The sequence below is a fragment of the Zalophus californianus genome, chromosome 4 (genome assembly GCF_009762305.2).
Source record: "Zalophus californianus isolate mZalCal1 chromosome 4, mZalCal1.pri.v2, whole genome shotgun sequence".
In the NCBI taxonomy this organism is placed as follows: Eukaryota; Metazoa; Chordata; class Mammalia; order Carnivora; family Otariidae; genus Zalophus; species Zalophus californianus.
In genome coordinates, this window is record NC_045598.1 from 126,226,031 (window position 1) to 126,241,103 (window position 15,073).

The window sequence follows — 15,073 nt, forward strand, 5'->3', positions numbered from 1 at the left end:
GGTAGGCTGAGCCACGGCTGCCAGAGCCCAATTTCAAAAGGAATCATGTGACATGTTGTCTCTGACTCTAAATTGGCAGAGACCTAGGGACAAGCAAGGAAAAACACAAGAAGATAACTCTCCCAAGGATTCTAATCCTCCGGAATTGCATTTCATTTTTAATATAAGAAATGTCAGCCTCTGTTTAGAGGTTTGTGGTGAACGCATCGCCAACGTGCATAGGAAGAAAGATTTCATTTTGCAGACAGGCCACGTGCCTAGAAAAAAGTCTTTTATTTTGGGGGGTCTCTTGGGTCACCCTGGACTTGGGGCAAGACTTGCACCTATTAATATCCTTTGTTGGGACGGAGCATATAGTTTGGGGAAAGGCATGTCCTCTCAAAGGGAGCAGCAGCAGAAGAAACCTGACATGGGGCTTGCTCATCGAAAGGGCAGCTGGGCCTGTGCCAACCTGGTTCCTAGCCCCTAGCTGGGGTCTGTGGGGAAAACCCAGTAGAGAGGCTTGTACCACTTCACATCATAATCCCTTCCCACACTGCTGCCACTCCTGGAGGCCTGGGCAGGGCCATTGGTGCACAGGTTGCCATGAGGCTCAACTCCCCTCCCAGGGGGGCAAGCAGCTAGGCCTTTGCCTGATGGCCTAAGAAGGGTCTATGCTTTTTCAGGAAGAACAGGGTAGGGGGTGGGGCAGGAATCTGGATCCTGCCCAGCCCCAAATAGCAGCATGGCCGGGGCGGGGGGGGGGGGGGGGTACCTAGAATTCTAGGCAAGTGCTGATTAACATTTCAGACTCCATCCCCAGAAGATCAAATTGAGTTTCCTACTCTTTAAACCACCTGGGCCCCAGCATTCTTCAGGGAGAGGCCCTACTTCAACAAGCACCAGCTTGTTGCTCACATCACAATCCACAGAGCTCAGGAGGCTACCCAGCCTGGCAATCGCAGGCAGTGGGGGGCAGGCCTCAGTGGCTAATCAGCAGCCCCTGATGAACAAGACACAGCTAGTTCTAAAATGAAATGCCACAGCTAGTGCTCCAAATGTGATCACATTCTCTGGGTGACAATATTCACATATAGGGCAACAGGCAACGCAAACCATGAAAATGATTTCTCTGTTTCACTCAGGACTAGTTCTTGCCACAGCAAACCTGTGTTGAGGGCAGGCTTATTCCCAGTTTCTCAATGTCTGCCCACCCCCACCCTCTTTCAACTTCCCAGTCAGCATCAACACACATACCTTTTCTTTCTGTTTGTTTCCCCACCCCCGGCTCCCTGACATCTGGCGGGGTCTGAGCCCTCAGTGGTGCCCTCGGCCTACTCAGGAGCCCCACCTCCTCTATCTCACAAAGGGCCTCCCACCTTGGGTACTCCATGCCCTGAACTTCTCCAGCTGCCAGAAACACTGGCTGTGAGAGCTTGAGAAGCTGTTGAATGTCATGGAGATTCAATTTCCTCCATCGTTGAACAGAAAATGTAGTATATCCTTCCACATGTCCTAGAAAAGATTAAACAAGACAATTGACATTAATATACAATGGTGTGCACAAGTATGGTGGTGCATGTGTGGAAATGTCCGAGTGCTTTGGCACTAGCTGGCAATGGCCAATGCCCAGAGTTCCCCAAAGTACCCCCCTTGGCCCTGGTTGCCCAGCCCCCCTCCTGGGACTCTTGCAGACCTCCCCATGGATCAGCAGCTATAGGTAATGCCTAGCACTATGGAGGGGCAGGGGGGGCTCCAAGACCCACCCAGTGCTATGACCCAGGTTTGTTCTCAATGGTTGTCCATGCTATGCTAGTTGTTAAAAATTTGTACTTTCTCCTGGAGACTAATAACCTTAAAAATAAAACTGCCAGTTATTTTACTAGCAAATACGGTTTTATTAAGGAATAGCAGAGAACTGCACTCTAGGACAGAGAAACTGCATCAAAACCATAGGTAAGTACAGGAAACAAAGCGGAGAAACGCTCTTTTATAGAGGAAGCTGGAAGTTGGAAGGGCTGTTTTAAACGACAAACCCATTGGAGTAAACTGCGAGTTTGAAGTATAGTGGCTTTCCATTGGCTGAGTTATAACTGTCTCTCATTGGCTGGGTTGTTGCCAAGGGAGGAAGAAAGCTTTCCTTCCTCTTGCTGGGGTAGTCAAGTAGTAGCCACATGCAAAATCCACCTTTTCCTATTGGATTAGCAATAGAGGAGGAATGGAAGGGTGTGAGAGCTACCCATGCTGAACCTCCTGACTCCATTTTAGTGAGATTTCCTTAATTCATTTTCACAAGACAATGCATTTGGATGTGCCTGTCTTGTAAGTTGTGGCATAGACCACATAATTGTAAGGTGAGCTAAGGTCCGGAGGGGTAACCCTTTAAACAGTGTGAATTGTTATCAATCCTTTGTTCCGCCAAGGAATGGAGGAAAGGATTTCTTAGGAACCTGGAGATAAGGTGAGAGGAGGGGGTTAAGGGCCTCGGATGGGGGAACAAATTCAGGCTACTTCCTCTACTTTGTCTGGAGTTCTGCTTATGCCCCATCAGTATTTTAAATGCCTTAGATTCAAAGTGCAATGGTCCCCAGAAGCAAGCATCCTCCATCAAGAAGAAAAGAAATGGCCACCACAGGTTGTCCTGCAGGGTCTCACTTGCCAGTGCCCTATACCGTGGACACCTAGACATGTAGGGTGGTAGGGATGAGCATCAGACTCAAGACGGGAAGCCTGATTCTTAAGACTCAACTCCACAATGACCTGCAGTGTGCTTCTGTGTGTGTGTGTGTGTGTGTATCTCGTAGATCAAACTGCCTGAGTTTCTTTAAGCCTCCATTGTTGCTCATCTGTGAAACATGGATTAAGTTACCTGCCTGGTGGACCTCACAGGCTGATGAACGATCAGAAGAGAGCTGGTGCACAAAAAGGCTTTATCAATTGTGAATTGCTCTTCTAACATATGGTGTTATGCTAACCCACTCCATTCAGAAAGAAGCAGAGCGGGGAGTGAGGAGAAGTGACTCAGGAAGCTCAAGACAGGAATGAGGGCTGAAGAGCTAGTCAGCAACCTAAAATAGAATCGTTTGCAGAGCCTGGGGCCAGACTGTGGGGCCAGGCCCGTCAGCAGCGGGCAGGGCAAAAACTCCCGGCTGGCAGGGACCCAGGCTACCTGCTCCCCCTGGTGTGCCTGTGGGGTCAGTGCCTGTAGCTGGAGATGGCTACCCGCAGGCCAGGTCAGTGCGGGCCACCGGCCACCGGCCCACAGGCAGGAAGTGGAGGGCAGGAATTCAGAGTGCAATCCCTGGGAATTCAAACAGCTCTCCCTCTCTGGGAGATGTCCCCTCCTTGCCAAATGCTGCCCTGGCCTCTTGCCCATATTCCCTACCAGCGAAATTAGTCTGCAAATGAAATCTACAAAGCACGTTGGCCCAGGAGACCACAGGGCCGGCCCATGTCCTCCGGCTCCAGGAGGGAAGCTGGCCCCTGCCCAGCCTGCCTCGGCCGAGCTCCAGCCGTTTGGTTCCAAGGCAGGTAACAGACACCTGTACCTGCAGGACTGAAGACGGAAGAACCACTGAGGGACTGGGGTCTGGAGGCAAGCTGGCCTGCTTGGGCGTAACTAGGCAGGGATTTGATGTTTCACAAACAAACACTGCTCCAAGGCATTCCTGCTGCTTGCTCTGGCCAAGGAAAGCAAGGTAATAGCTCAAGGAAGAGTGACCTCATCAGCAAAGCAGGCTCCCCAGTCTCTCACACAAACCCCATATCCCCAAACAACCCAGGAGACTGTTTGTCATGAAAAGTCCCAGAGTGGCCTGCCCTGTAGAACGAGCAGGTGGCCAGTCTAGAAGTGGGCTGGGAGCAGGGAGGTAGCTTTTTTCCTGCTGTCTGGAGAAACCAACGTTTCAGGGCAGAGGCGTAGGGGATGGAGGCTGGGGGGTGGGGGTCATTTTCCACCTCAGGCTCCTCCCTCCTGCCACAACATGAACCAAAACAGGGCCAAAGCTATTTGTCATTTCAGCTTTCTCGGGGCCCCTGGCCAGGCTCTGAGCCATCAGCGTGCTGCCTCGGCAGCCTCGGGGGAGCCGGGTGCTGCCAGGACCATTCAGCCTGGTCCTGTTTCACTTCTCCCATCTGCTATTTTGTTCATCCTCAGGATGTGGGGAGAGGTGGAGATTGGGGAAAGAAGTAGGAAGTGGAGAGGGGAAGGGATGCCTGGATGCTCTGGCTATTTATTCTCTATTTCTCCAGCCTGAGGAGAGGAAGGGCAGAAAGCCATCCTGGCTTCAGAAACTGAAGAAAAACTCACTTGCAGTGAGTTGCCCGGGGCCATGTGCCATGCACTACCCGAAGCCACAGGCTAACGAGACATACCTTCCTCAGCCCTCCAGCACCGTGTGGTAGACTTCTTTACGTTAAGATAAATGCAGGTGTATTAGTAGGAGCAAACTCTTCCTGGGGTTTACCACATGCCAGGCACTGTGCTAAGTGCTTAAAGTGCCTGAGCTCATGCAATATTCCAACAGGGCTATAATCGAGTTCTTTCCTTTACTCTCTCTATTTACAGAGGCTAGAGAGTCCGTAGCGTGTCTGAGGCCACACAGTTATGGGTGGCCGGCCTGGACATAAACCCCAGCAGTCTGACTCCAGAGCCCACTACACGTGGTTGTGCAATCTGTACAGTGCTGTCAGGGGCCTTACTAGGGACAAGGGCCACGTGCCCCGGCACAGGGGACTGCCCCCACACAAACACACTTGCCTTGTGGCTTGCCTTGAAGGGGCATCTGCCCAGAAGAGGCAAAATTCACTCAAATATTTCAGTTAAAGCCCGAGGTGTCTTTGGATGTGTTATATCAAACAACAAGATACATTACATATATTATGTAAAATATGTAATATATATAATGCATTATTTTATATATAAGATAAAACCATATACATATATTCATTCTTCCTCTTGCTCTTGCCTGCCTCAACAGCTCAGCCCTAAGGTAGTCTGGCCCAGCAGAGCAAGCTAGGCCTCCGTGCAGGGTGAGAGGGCAGAACCACAGTGACCCACACAGAAGGCAGGCTGGATCCTTTTGAGATAAAGGACACCCCTGGGACAACTGGAGAAACTCAAGTGGGGTGTGCAGACAGATGGCAGTCAGGTACCCTTGTGAGTTTCCTGATTGGGTGGGTCTGTTGGGGTTTTAGAGGGGAATGTCCTTGTAGGGGGCACATGATGCCAGCAACTTACTCTTTTAAAATGTTTTTCATTACTAGTTTTACCTTTCGTTTACTTTTTTTTCTTTAGCTAAGACAGCAGAAGAGATGATTTGTGGGGCGCCTGGGTGGCTCAGTCGTTAAGCGTCTGCCTTCGGCTCAGGTCATGATCCCAGGGTCCTGGGATAGAGCCCTGCATCGGGCTCCCTGCTCGGCGGGGAGCCTGCTTCTCCCTCTCCCTCTGCCTGCCGCTCTGCCTACTTGTGCTCTCTCTCTCTCTCTGTCAAATAAATAAATAAAATCTTAAAAAAAAAAAAAAGAAGAGATGATTTGTTGTACACCTGTTACATTCAGCCACAAATGAAAACAGAATAAGTCTCAAAAGTCACAGGTCCAGGGCAAAGGACCAAAATGGACTGTTTTGGTGTAAGCAAGGTGGGTCTCTCAAAAGTGGATGGCTATTCTAGATCCACTGAATCAAGTTCTAGAAAGTAGGCATGTGATCCAACAATTTGTACCAGCACCTCTGGCCTCTGGCTTTCCTTATTTCTGCTATGGCTTCCATGAGTGCAAAAGCTAATGGTTTACTTGGACTCTGCCTTGTCTTTCTTCTTGTTCACTTCAACCTGAGCATTTGCTTCTTCCTCCACAAACCTCTCACGGCGCAGAGGTTTCCAAGAAGGTAGCGCTAAGGCCAATCCCTTTTTCATTTACTTTTAAAACAAACTAGTAATGCATACATATGCTCTCACGGTGAAAAAACATCAAGCAATACCAAAGTTATTCATTAAAACAATGAAAGCACCCTTCCTTCCCTTTCAATATCAGTGCCTTTTTCAGAAGCCACCGGTATTATCGAGGTGGTATCTTCGTAGAATGCAAATACGTAAGGGAGAGAACAGATCTTCAAGTTTTCTTGTCATCACAAGAAAACAAATTGTAACTATTTGAGGTGATAGATGTTAACTAAGCTTATCATGGTGACCATCTTGCAATGTATACATGTATCAGATCATTGTATTGTACACCTTAAATAAATACCATGTTACAAGTCAATTCTATCCCAATAAAACTGAAAAAAATAGCCAAGAAAAAAATAATTTAAAAAATTTGAATTCTTGGGATGCCTGGGTGGCTCAGTTGGTTAAGTGTCTGCCTTCGGCTCAGGTCATGATCCGAGAGTCCTGGGATCAAGTCCTGCATCAGGCTCCTTGCTTGGCGGGGAGTCTGTTTCTCCCTCTGCCTGCCATTCCCCCTGCTTGTGCTCGCTCTCTTTCACTCTTTCTGACAAATAAATAAAATCTTTAAAAAAAAATTGAATTCTCACTATGAAAAAAGGAAAAGAAAAAAGAAATGTTGTTAAACTTTCATTACATTGGTTGTTAAAGTCAAAAAAGGTTAATAAAATATACTTTGCTTTTGAAAAAAAACAAATATATAGGCAATTGACTTTTACATGGTACAGAGGAAAAAGGTTATTTGCACTGTGCTTTCAATTTCTCTGTAAGTTTGGGATTGTTTCAAAATGTCTAAAAATTAATAAGAAAACACACAGAAACCAAACATGAGCCTCAAAAGAAAATTTGCTCTTAGGTTGGAGACCTCCAGGGCATATCTCTATGGTCGCCTGCCATTAGAAGCACTAGAGTAAGGATTTGGGGGGAGTCTGGCCACACCCAGGCCACACTGTCCAGAAATACCAGGTGCTCTGTGCTCCCCAGGGAGTGGAGGGTTCCCTACTAGTGGGTATATGCTCCCTGGGTCGCTTCACGTGCTCCAGCCTCCACTTGGGAGTTTATAGCAGATAAGGTAACATAAGCAGCAGTGCCTTGGCCTTCAGGTTCTCACTGCCTAGACAATACACCCCTGCCTCCACAGCAAACAGCTCCCACAGCTCCTGCCTGCAGGGGCCTGCAGGGGCTCATCACAATTTATTGATCGCAATAGATAATCACTCTAAAGAAGAAATGGTCATTGTACTCTGAATTTCCTCTCCAAATGCAGGGACTTCTCTGGAATTAGTTAATACTGATGGAGAAAGGTCGTGGGAGGGAGGGAAGTATGAGAAAGTGCCAAGTCTAATGGTGGTAGCCTCAGCCTGGGACTGTCCTGGCTTTTAGAGCATTGTCCCTCTACAACTTCCGCACCATGAAGATGGCGCCTATCTGCTTCTCTGGGTTCAGGGCAAAGGACATGGATATTTTCCACATTTCTGATTATCTTTTCTGTTGAATAGTCTTTCATTTTAAGGACCAAGAGAAGGGTAGAAACTCCAGTGTTCCTGACCAGAACCACAGCTAATTTCCAGAGGGAGGAAATGCTGCCTGATGTTCCAGCCTATTACTCAGCAGGTGAGCTGATGGCCAAAGACAGTGGTTGTGGTTCCAGTGTCTGGGGCAACAGCACAAACAGTGCAGGGGTGTTCAGGTCAGTGCCCTGGCTCCCTCACATAAAATTCCTGCATCATGTGTGCTGAGATTGGGCAGGGCACAGAATAAAATAGGTAGGCTTCTTGATGTGAGAACAGTTGCCCAGCATCGGAACATTTCTAGGGCCCTTACTTTGCCTAGAAATGCAGTGAGTAAAAAACCATGGACCTAATTCCTGCCCAAGTCATCTGCATAGGACCTCCAGAATGACAGCCCCTCCCTCACATGGAACTTGGATTTGTGACAGGGACATAAGAAGAACATCCTCCTCCACAATTTAATACTGCAATCTCTACCTTCCCTGTAAGACAACAAAAAGCAAAAGTGATCCTAGGGAAACACCAAATTTCACGGTGCCTATATTGGAATTACTGGGCAAGCAAGAAGAAGTGGACGTTAGGAAATACGAGCTAGCAGAAGTGAGCTCGGGGACTCGGATGTGAGAATGTGTGATGGCAGTCAGAAAGAAAAAGAGAAAAGACCAGGAGTTTAAAGAAGCTTAAAATCAGAAAGCAGGATGATTTCAGACGGGAGGAACTGATCATTCAGCAAACTGTGCTGGACACAGAGAAGGCAAAAATGAAAAGACAGTCCTTGCTCTTGAAGACTGAAATAGTCTAGTGGAAGATACCGAAATAAGCCAATTCAAAAAACCGCATGATCCAAGCCATAGTGGAGGCATTTAGAGGCTAAGGGAAAGTGAAGGAGTGAGCAACCGACTGAGGGAGTCAGGGACATCTAAGGTGGGTACTGAAAGGATGACGACAAGTTTTGCCAAGAAAGGGAAAGGGCTTGAGCGCCTTCCACAGGTAAGTCAGCTACAAAAAACCTGAAGGAAAGGGCAAAGAAACCAGTTCAGGGAGACTTCTCTTATTGTGACAGCAGGTAGCATTCCTGGGCAAGATGTCTGGACTCTTTGTCAAGGGGTTTAGAAATGACACTACAAGTCAGCCTGAACTCAAGGGGATAGTAAGCAGGGGGAAAGAGGGAGAATTGTTTTAATCATACTTTGCATATAATCTGAGACTTTCACCTCAGATTATTTACCTATTAAATAGGGATAATAATATATATGGTAAGGATAGCCAGTTATCTAACATATTTTTGGGGGAGTGTTAACTAAATGATAATTTTTTTAAGTAGGAACCCAATAAATACTTGGTGGTTTTTTTTATTTAAATTCAATTGATTAACATATAGTATATTATTAGTTTCAGAGGTAGAGCTCAGTGATTCATCAGTATTATATAACACCAAGTGCTCACTGCCCTCCTTAATGTCCATGACACAGTTACCTCATCCCCCCACCTCCCCTCCAGCAACCCTCAGTTTGTTTCCTATGATTAAGAGTCTCATGGTTTGTCTCCCTCTCTGGTTTCATCTTGTTTTATTTTTCCCTCCCTTCCCCTATGATCCTCTGTTTTGTTCCTTAAATTCCACATATGAGTGAGATCATATGGTATTTGTCTTTGATTAACTTTTTTCGCTCAGCATAATACCCTCTGGTTCCATCCACGTCATTGTAAATGGCAAGATTTTGGGTTTTTTGATGGCTGAGTAATATTCCATTGTATATATACACCACATCTTCTTTATCCATTCATCTGTTGATGGACATCTGGGTTCTTTCCATAGTTTGGCTATTGTGGACATTACTGCTATAAACATTAGGTGCAGGTGCCCCCTTCGGATCACTACCTTCGTATCTTTGAGGTAAATACCTAGTAGTGCAATTGCTGGGTTGTAGGGTAGCTCTATTTTCAACTTTTTGAGGAACCTCCATACTGTTTTCCAGAGTGGCTATACCAGCTTGCATCCCTACCAACAGTATAAAAAGATTCCCCTTTCTCCACATCTTGGCCAATATCTGTCATTTCCTGGGTGCTTAATTTTAGCTCTTCTGACTGGTGTGAGATGATACCTCGTTGTGGTTTGGATTTGGATTTCCCTGATGCTGAGCGATGTTGAGCACTTTTTCATGTGTCTGTTGGCCATTTGGATGTCTTCTTTGCAGAAATGTCTGTTCATGTCTTCCGCCCATTTCTTGATTGGATTATTTGTTCTTTGGGTGTTGAGTTTGATAAGTTCTTTATAGATTTTGGATACTAGCCCTTCATATGATATGTCATTTGCAAATATCTTCTCCCATTCTGTCGGTTGTCTTTTGCTTTTGTTGACTGTTTCCTTTGCTGTGCAAAAGCTTTTTATCTTGATAAAGTCCCAATAGTTCATTTTACCTTTGTTTCCCTTGCTTTTGGAGATGTGTCTAGCAAGACATTGCTGCGGCCAAGGCCACAGAGTTTGCTGCCCATGTTCTCCTCTAGAATTTTGATGGATTCCTGTCTCACATTTAGGTCTGTCATCTATTTTGATCCTATTTTTATGTGTGGTGTAAGGATATAGTCCAGTTTCATTCTTCTGCATGTGGCTGTCCAATTTTCCCAACACCATTTGTTGAAGAGACTTTTTTCCATTGGACATTCTTTCCTGCTTTGTCGAAGATTAGTTGACCATAGAGTTGGGGGTCCATTTCTGGGCTCTCTATTCTGTTCCACTGATGTATGTGTCTGTTTTTGTGCCAGTACCATACTGTCTTGATGACAACAGCTTTGTAATAGAGCTGGAAGTCCTGAATTGTGATGCCACCAGCTTTGCTTTGCTTTTTCAATATTCCTCTAGCTATTTGGGGTCTTTTCTGGTTCCATACATATTTTAGGATTATTTGTTCCATTTCTTTGAAAAAAGTGGATGGTATTTTGATAGGGATTGCATTAAATGTGTAGATTGCTCCAGGTAGCATAGATATTTTCACAATATTTGTGAATCCATTTCTTCCAATCCATGAGCATGGAAGGTTTTTCCATTTCTTTGTGTCTTCCTCAATTTCTTTCATGAGTATTCTATAGTTTTCTGAGTACAGATCCTTTGCCTCTTTGGTTAGGTTTATTCCTAGGTATCTCATGGTTTTGGGTGCAATTGTAAATGGATCGACTCCTTAATTTCTCTTTCTTCTGTCTCTTTGTTAGTGTATAGACATGCAACTAATTTCAGCACATTGCTGAATTCCTGTCTGAGTTTTAGCAATTTTGGAATGGAGTCCTTGGGTTTTCCACATAGAGTATCATGTCATTTGCAAAGAGTGAGAGTTTACTTCTTTGCCTATTTGGATGCCTTTTATTTCTTTTTGTTGTCTGATTGCTGAGGCTAGGAGGACATCCCGGTCATGTTCCTGACCTTAGCGGAGAAGCTCTCAGTTTTTCCCCATTGAGAATGATATTTGCTGTGGACTTTTCATATATGGCCTTTATGATATTGAGGTATGTTTCCTCTATCCCTACACTGTGAAGAGTTTAATCAAGAAAGGATGCTGTACATTTCTTCCTAGAAACATCACCAAAGGCAAGGGAAGCAAGGGCAAAAATGAACTATTGGGACTTCAACAAGATAAAAATCTTTTGCACAGCAAAGGAAACGGTCGACAAAACCAAAAGACAACTGACAGAATGGGAGAAAATATTTGCAAATGACATATCAGATAAAGGGCTAATATCCAAAATCTATAAAGAACTTATCAAACTCAACACCCAAAGAACAAATAATCCAATCAAGAAATGGGTAGAAGACATGAACAGACATTTCTGCAAAGAAGACATCCAAATGACCAACAGACACATGAAAAAGTGCTCAACATCGCTCAGCATCAGGGAAATCCAAATCAAAACCTCAATGAGATACCACCTCACACCAGTCAGGATAGCTAAAATGAACAAGTCAGGAAATGACAGATGTTGCAGAGGATGCGCAGAAAGGAGAACCCTCCTACACTGTTGGTGGGAATGCAAGCTGTTGCAGCCACTCTGGAAAACAGTATGGAGGTTCCTCAAAAAGTTGAAAATAGAGCTACCCTATGACCCAGCAATTGCACTACTGGGTATTTACCCCAGAGATACAAAGGTAGTGATCTGAAGGGGCACGTGCACCCCAATGTTTATAGCAGTAATTTCCAATAGCCAAACTATGGAAAGAGCCTAGATGTCCATCGACAGACGAATGGATAAAGAAGATGTGGTATATATATATACAATGGAATATTATGCAGCCATCAAAAAAATGAAATCTTGCCATTTGCAATGACATGGATGGAACTAGAGGGTATTATGCTAAGTGAAATAAGTCAATCAGAGAAAGACAAATATCATATGATCTCACTGATATGAGGAATTTGAGAAACAAGACAGAGGTTCATAGGGGAAGGGAGGGAAAAATGAAACAAGATGAAACCAGAGAGGGAGACAAACCATAAGAGACTCTTAATCTCAGGAAACAAACTGAGGGTTGCCGGAGTGGAGTGGGGTGGAAGGGATGGGTGGCTGGATGATGGACACTGGGGAGGGTATATACTATGGTGAGCGCTGTGAATTATGTAAGACTGATGAATAACAAATCTGTACCCCTGAAACAAATAATACATTATATGTTAATTTAAAAATTAAAAAAAAAAGATTGACTTACTGAAAGCTCAGATGATGAGTAGCATTATTTTTTTTAGCAATAAAGTATTTTTAAATTAAAAGAAAAAAGAAAGAAAGGAGTGGGGTGCCTGAGTGGCTCAGCAGGTTAAGCCTCTGCCTTCGGCTCAGGTCATGATCTCAGGGTCCTAGGATTGAGCCTTGCATCGGGCTCCCTGCTCAGTGGGGAGTCTGCTTCTCCCTTTGCCCCTCCACCTCCCCCTGCTCGTGCACTCTCTCTCTCTCAAATAAATAAAATCTTTAAAAAAAAAAGAAAGAAAGGATGCTGTACTTTGTCAAATGCTTTTTCTGCATCTATTGAGAAGATCATATGGTTCTTGTCTTTTCTTTTATTAACGTAGTGTATCACATTGATTTGCAGAGGTTGAGCCACTGTCGCAGCCCAGGAATAAATCCCACTTGGTTGTGAATAATCCTGTTGGATCCTATTGCCTAGTATCTTGGTGAGAATTTTTGCATCTATGTTCCATCAGGGATATTGGTCTGTAATTCTCCTTTTTGGTGGGGTCTTTGATTTTGGGATCAAGGCAATGCTGGCCTCATAAAATGAGTTTAGAAGTTTTCCTTCCATTTCTATTTTTTGAAACAGCTTCAGAAGAATAGGTATTAAGTTTTCTTTAAATGTTTGGTATAATTCCCCTGGGAAGCCATCTGGCCCTGAACTCTTGTTTGTTGGGAGATTTTTGATTACTGCTTCAATTTCCTTGCTGGTTATGGGTCTGTTCAGGTTTTCTATTTCTTCCTGTTTCAGTTTTGGTGGTTTATAAGTCTCCAGGAATGCATCCATTTCTTCCCGATTGCCTAATTTCTTGGCATGTAGTTGCTCATAACATGTTCTTATAATTGTTAGTATTTCTTTGGTATTGGTTGTGATCTCTCCTCTTTCATTCATGATTTTATTTATTTGGGTCCATTCTCTTTTCTTTTTGATAAGTCTGGCTTGGGGTTTATCAATCTTGTTAATTCTTTCAAAGAACCAGTTCCTGGTTTCCTTGATCTGTTCTACTGTTCTTTTGGTTTCTATTTCATTGATTTCTCCTCTAATCTTTATTCTCTTCTCCTGCTGGGTTTAGACTTTATTTCTGTTCTTCCTCCAGCTCCTTTGGGTGTAAGGTTAGGTTGTGTATTTGAGACCTTTCTTGTTTCTTGAGAAAGGCTTCTATTGCTATATCCTTCCCTCTTAGGACCACCTCTGCTGCAGCCCAAAGGTTTTGAACAGTTGTGTTTTCATTTTCACTTGTTTCCATGAATTTTTTAAATTCTTCGTTAATTTCCTGGTTGACCCATTCATTCTTCAGTAGGATGCTCTTTAGTCTCCATGTATTTGAGTTCTTTCCAAATTTCTTCTTGTGATTGAATTCAAGGTTCAAAGCACTGTGGTCTGAAAATATGCAGGGAATGATCCCAGTCTTTTGGTACCGGTTGAGACCTGATTTGTGACCCAGGATGTGATCTATTTTGGAGAACGTTCCATGAGCACTTGAGAAGAATGTGTATCATGTTGCTTTAGGATGGAATGTTCTGAATATATCTATTAAGTCCATCTGGTCCAGTGGGTCATTCAGAGCCCTTGTTTCCTTTTTGATCTTCTGATTAGATGATCTGTCCATTGCAGTGAGTGGGGTGTTAAAGTCCTCTACTATTATCAATGTGTTTCTTTAATTTTATTATTAATTGGTTTGTATAATTGGCTGCTCCCATGTTAGGGGCATAAATATCTACAATTTTTAGATCTCCTTGTTGGATAGACCCTCTAATTATGATATAGTGTCCTTCCTCATCTTTTATTACAGTCTTTGGTTGAAAATCTAATTTGTCTGATATAAGGATTGCTATCCCAGCTTTCTTTTCATGTCCATTAGCATGATAAATTGTTTTCCACCCCCTCACTTTCAGTCTAGAGGTGTCTTTGGGTCTAAAATGAGTCTCTTGCAGACAGCATATCAATAGGTCCTACTTTTTTATTCAATCTGATACCCTGTGTCTTTTGATTGAGGCATTTAGCCCATTTACATTCAGAGTAACTACTCAAAGATATGAATTTAGTGCCACTGCATTACCTGTAAAGTTTCTGTATATATTGCCCCTGTTCCTTTCTGGAACAGAGGTTTATGTTACTTTTGGGCTCTCTCTTCCCTTAAGGGATCTCCTGAATGGAGGAGTGGGTAGCTGGAAGGCTTGGTACTTGTAGCTGCAGTGATGGAGGCCCTTGCCCAGAGCATGGCACTCTGTGACACCCTGGCCCAGGAAAAAAAATGTGACCCCATGGCTGGTTGTGCTCTTAGTAGAAGGAGCTCTGGGCAAAGAACATGGAGCCCAATTTCAGGGGAACTGTTATGGGCTGAACTGTGTCCCCCAAAAATGTCACATATTGAAGTCCCAACTCCCAGTACCTCAGAATGTGACCTAATTTGGGGATAGGGTCTTTACAGAGGTAGTAAGTTAAATGAGGTCATTAGGGTGGGCCCTACTTCAGTACAGAATGTCCTTGTAAGAAGGGGAATTTGGACACACTTGAAGGGAAGATGGTGTGAAGAGATGTAGAAGGAAGACCACTATCTGCAAGCCAGAGAGAGAGAGACCTGGAACAGAGCCTTCCTTCACATCCCTCAGAAGGAATCAATCTTACTGATATTTTCATTTCAGATTTCTAGTCTCCAGAACTGTGGGACAATCAATTTCTGTTGTTGAAGCCACCCAGCCTGTGGCACTTTGTTATGGCAGCCTGAGCAAACTAACATAGATGTCCACCCTACCATGGTCCACTGTGGTCCCCTTCAAGCAGTGTTTCTAAAATTTCAATAATGTGTAGATTTCTTTTAAGGAAAGAAGGACATCTGCTTACTCCACACCTATCCCATGACAATTTAAATCATTTAAAATTATTTTTAAAGTAGTATAATTAGTTACAGACATAAAATCAAGCATAAA